The sequence below is a fragment of the Protobothrops mucrosquamatus genome, unplaced genomic scaffold (assembly GCF_001527695.2).
Source record: "Protobothrops mucrosquamatus isolate PMUCROS unplaced genomic scaffold, P.Mucros_1.0 scaffold173, whole genome shotgun sequence".
NCBI lineage: Eukaryota > Metazoa > Chordata > Lepidosauria > Squamata > Viperidae > Protobothrops > Protobothrops mucrosquamatus.
The window spans coordinates 852,497-857,295 of record NW_015386533.1 but is presented as its reverse complement, the minus strand read 5'-3'; the positions used below and the strand labels follow the sequence as shown (position 1 = coordinate 857,295).

General features: G+C 41.0%; 1 protein-coding gene across 1 annotated transcript in view; it reads right to left on the bottom strand.

The window, feature by feature from the left end:
* CSDC2 (cold shock domain containing C2) overlaps positions 1 to 2,019 on the bottom strand; it is a 26,824-nt gene extending 24,805 nt beyond the window's left edge. The window contains exon 1 of the mRNA XM_015813605.1: positions 1,933 to 2,019. The gene's annotated coding sequence lies outside the window, so the exon portion shown is untranslated. The remainder of the gene's footprint in view (positions 1 to 1,932) is intronic.
* Between the last annotated feature and the right edge of the window lie 2,780 nt (positions 2,020 to 4,799).

The following is a 4,799-nucleotide window of genomic DNA, read 5'->3' as shown; positions in this document are numbered from 1 at the left end:
AAATGGCTCCATCAATTAAAGATGTACACTTAAATATAGCCTTCCCCCACTTCATCTTAGAGTGCCAGGAATGAATTAGAAAATAGATTTTTGGTCCCAACTATATCTAGCCATATAATGTTGCCTTGATTAAAAATAGCAAGATCCCTCTTCAAGCAGATCAACAATTTAAACTATAGGCAGAGTGGTACAACAAACTGATTAAAAGACTGAAATATAAATCCAGTTCCGGTTAATGTTCCATACATTATCAGCTAACATTACTTTTGGTCCACAGAAGTATAAGGCCATGTTAAATCTTAAAAATGACACATCTTATTTTTACTGCAACAGTTACCCTTTTGGTGGCCTATTTTAGATGCAGATATACACACTCACACACACCTGTGTGTATAATTTACTAATGCCACAAAACAGCCTCTCCAAATCTATAGTGCCTCAGATATGTTAGATTTCTCCTCTTAATCTCCAGCCTGTTCTAGAATCTTGCCATAAAACATGGTAATAAACCTTAAAGAAAAAAACAGCCATAAACATGTGATTAAATGTCACATTTTTATTTTGCTGTGGGTCACTGATTACTTATAGTCCCTCACTTATACAGTACTTCCTTCTTTAAATGTTCAAAACTATATAAATGCCATCGAACAGCTACAGATTAAATTATTCATTCCTTTCCTCAGACTGGTAGAGAGGGTCATGCAAAGGAAAACACAAATCACTTTCACTTCCATGTTATAGATTTGCAGCAGGACTCAGCACTCCTTCAAAAAAGGGAACTTCTATACAAAAGACATCTCTGAAAGTAAACAATTTTTAAAACCCACCCACCAATAACTGGGTTTCCTCGAAGGGCTACCACTCCCCTACATAGAACAATCAGTCGCACCCTTAATGGAGGAGCCATAGTTAAACAGGCACATTTGCAACCACTATTTAATCTAAGGAGAGATAGATGAATGCCATCTTTATGAACTGAATACAGAAACCTCCTCAGTACTAGGAAACCAGGCATTAGGAGGCAAGTGAAGGGAGACGCGATGAAGACCAAAAGGGGTGGGGGACTGAATTATCTCACAAATCCTACAGGCCGCCTTTAGGTTTTTTCTAAGGCAAGCAAACAAACAAACCTCCAATTACGGTTTTCGCATCATTTCCTCCGCCGCCGCCCCCCCCGCCCTCAAATCCTGGCTCCTTGCTGCTTGCTCCCCTGCCTGTCAAATTGTATACCCTATTAGGGGCTACACCAGCTGACTACTACATATTGGGAAAATGCCTCCTGGCTCTTTTATTCTGGAGCCAGAGGCTCCTTTGCCTTCGGAGTAAGAGGCAAGAAAGGCGTCCCAGCTGATTCTAGCTTCAAAGAAAAAGCGACAAACAGGCTGTTCAAAGGCACAATACGTGCACAAGCGCGCACACAGACAAATCGGCGGCGGCGGGGGGGGGGGAATCCAACCGCGATCCTTCGAGCACATCCGAAATCTCACTCGGCTGTTATCCCACACGCGGAATTGTTCGTCCCGGCGCAATGGTAATAAATACGAATCCCACGCATTCAGCTCCAGCGCCTCTCCCTCTCTCTGTGTGTGTGTATAATTTACTCTCCCTCTCTCTCCCTGTGTGTATAATTTCTCTCCCTCTCTCCCCCTGTGTGTATAATTTACTAATGCCACAAAACAGCCTCTCCAAATCTATAGTGCTTCAGATGTGTTAGATTTCTCAATCTCCAGCCTGTTCTAGAATCTTGCCATAAAACGTGGTAATAAACCTTAATAAACCTCTCCCTCTCTCACACACACACTCACACACACACACTCAACGTACCGCCTTCCCCCCCCCCCCCCCTTATTCAGCTCCCGTTTTCCTCCTGAAGCTGGCTAGCTGCAATTTGCACAGCATCCTTCCTCCCTTCCCGGAGAAACGACCAATTACCTTCAGCCCGAGCAGCGCTTCTCTCGCACAACGCTTTACTTCTGGGCTTCGCCTTTGCGCTTCCTCGCCCGTTTTGATTATGATTTTCCTCCCCTCCTTCCTCCTGACGTCAGAATAGTGGGAGGTGGAGGAAGGTGGGCGGGGTTTGGATGGCGATTTGTGTTCCAGATTTTAAAGAGACACGGCTCGGCTGGGTGGGGGGAGAAGGGAAGAGAAAGGCTGCGTCCTACGAGTTGCTTTAATTCGCGTAAAGAAACAAGGCCTTTTTTTGCGAGAACTTACCAAATGCAACTGATCAATCTCTAGAAAGGTCTGTAGAAAGAAAACCTGGCTCGGAATGGAAGCAAATGTTGTAAAAAGGGAGCCTGGTGTGCAGCTTTCCCTGGGCCTCGAAGCTTTGGCCTGCTACCTTAAGTGTAGTGGAAGATACTATTCTCCCATCCTTTCTTCTGCAATGAGATTCATCTACCAGTCTGGTTAAATGAGTATCCTGGCTAGTGGGGAGGAGGGAAATCACCGTTGCCTTAAGGCAACAAAGTATATTGGGGCGAGTCTGACCAATGGAGTTCCAGGCAAGTCAGGGACAGTGAATACATCCAGTATATACGGTACCAGCAACCCATGCCTCAGGAATATTTCTTACTGGGTAGGAAAGTGGAGGTTCATCTCACACATTCGCTAATAGTTCTATAGAAGAGAAGATGGCTTTATTAAGAAGTGCATACTATATAAAGGTAAGAACCACCCAGGTGCTGACATTGCCTTTCCTACACAACTTAAAAATGCACATAGATCCTGTGCTTTTTGTGGCTGGTCAATAGGCCCAATTCCAGCCATGTCTGATTATTTCTGCATTAAGATTTCTTCCCAGCAATTATGCATGTTCAGCGTACACTAAACAAAATAATGTCCACAAAGCTATCATGTGGCTCTGTTTGCCCAACATACTAAAAAAAAACAACTGGTTAACAAGTACCTGCTACAAAAATGAAGTCTATTCTCACATTGAGGATGAGGCCTTTCTAAAATTAGGACTTCATATACATTTGCCTGTCTAATCCAGTATGATTTTCTGCAATCTTCTCCAAACTGACCTCTTACAGCACACTCCAGGTTTGTTGGGATGCTAATTAGCATCATCCCTCTCGCTATGCTAGCTGGATGATACTGTTGTAGAGTACCAGATTTAAAGGAATCTGGCTACCTTGGCAATAACTACCAAGGTAATAGGACAATTCTCTTTTACTACCTTATCTTTTGGGGAGGCAGGCCTGGTGAGGCAAGCCTGATGAGGTAATGACCTTTGCAAGGGGTGATACCAAACTTCTACTATTTTTTCTTTTTTACAGGCTTCTAGCAGCAGCAGTTAACGTAGAAATAAGTTTGTGATTAAACCTTGCAAAAGCTTAGTGGACCTACAATGTTTTGCATTTTTATAGTATCAGGCACAGAGACTTACCCCCAAAGTAGGAAAAGGTTATAAACCATTGCTTTTGCCATCAAAATTCAACTCTGTAAACCTGAGTGATCTGGGAACAACAAATGGGTACAAAATTACATGTAGCCCAAGGGTTGCAAGTTCCCCACCTGTCCTAAGTGGAAATACTGGTAGTAGCAAAGTTAGCTTTTTCTGCATGCAAAGCATGTGTTTGTTATGCCCTCTACAGATAATGGGGGAAAGAACTGTGGGAAACTCTTTTGGTTCATCTAGACTAGAACTTTAAAATTCCATGTGGGGTTAGTTCTCTATTATCTTAGAAGAACAAAATGTTTTCAGATTGAAATTGATGATCTCCTAGGCTTCAGAGTATCTAGACAATTGCTTGTACAGATCAGTGTTTTTTTCACATCTGTTATTAACATTTCTTTCCATGGCTTCAGCTAGAGAAGATTGCTGGGCTCTGCATACACAAAAGAAGACTATTCCGTGTGCCAAGATGCTTCCATTCACAACAGATTGTATCTGAGACCTGAATATAAATATCTTCCACTAAAGGAAGTATTTTTTGTTCAAAATAGTTCTTTAAGTATTGCATAAACATACATATGAATGCTCATAGAAATCTATGTATTATAATCAAAAACACCTTTTTATCCTGGGTGCATGTCAAATCTTATCTAATGATGGTGTTATTACTAGAGAGTGCAGCAAATTTCTAATTTGCTTCATTGTTTAGACAATTTTTACTACATTTTGGGGTTTTTTTTACTAGAATAACCAACAAAAGAAAAATACAAATATGTGCCACAACATTTAAATAGCCAGACAATCTCAGCTTTGATAAGCATTGTAATTTAAAAAGCAGGGGAAGGAAATGGTACAAAATAATTTTAAAAACATTTATCATGTTGCTTGTTACTTATTCTACTCCTAAAGGGTTCCTAAATTGGGTAATAGTGAAAATAATGAAAGCATATAAATATAAAACTATATTAAAAACACTAGAAAAACAAAAAGTATAAAGTATAAAAAAAACCAGATTTAAATGAAGTAAAACTGATGTAAAAGAGTTATATTTGGGTAAATATGCATGTTTTCATCATGTGGTAATTGAGAACAGGATAGAGAGTTGCTCTCATAAATGTATGCATGAGCCCCAAACCAGTAGACACTATCGATTGGCTATAAGGGAGACTCTTGTGGTTTTCACAGGCACAACTTTCTAGTTACCTGGATGGAGACTCTGCTGGTGAAGATGGGATCAAAGGCTGTTATTGGTATTATCTCTGTGCTGCATAGGAGCTTCTCCCTCTCAGCTGCTTAACTCTGATCAAGTTGACAATGGGGTTTCCCAGACTTATAATGCTGGGAGATTTCAACCTGCCTTCCTTGGAGATGACTCAGCAGCTGATGAAGCATCAATCAT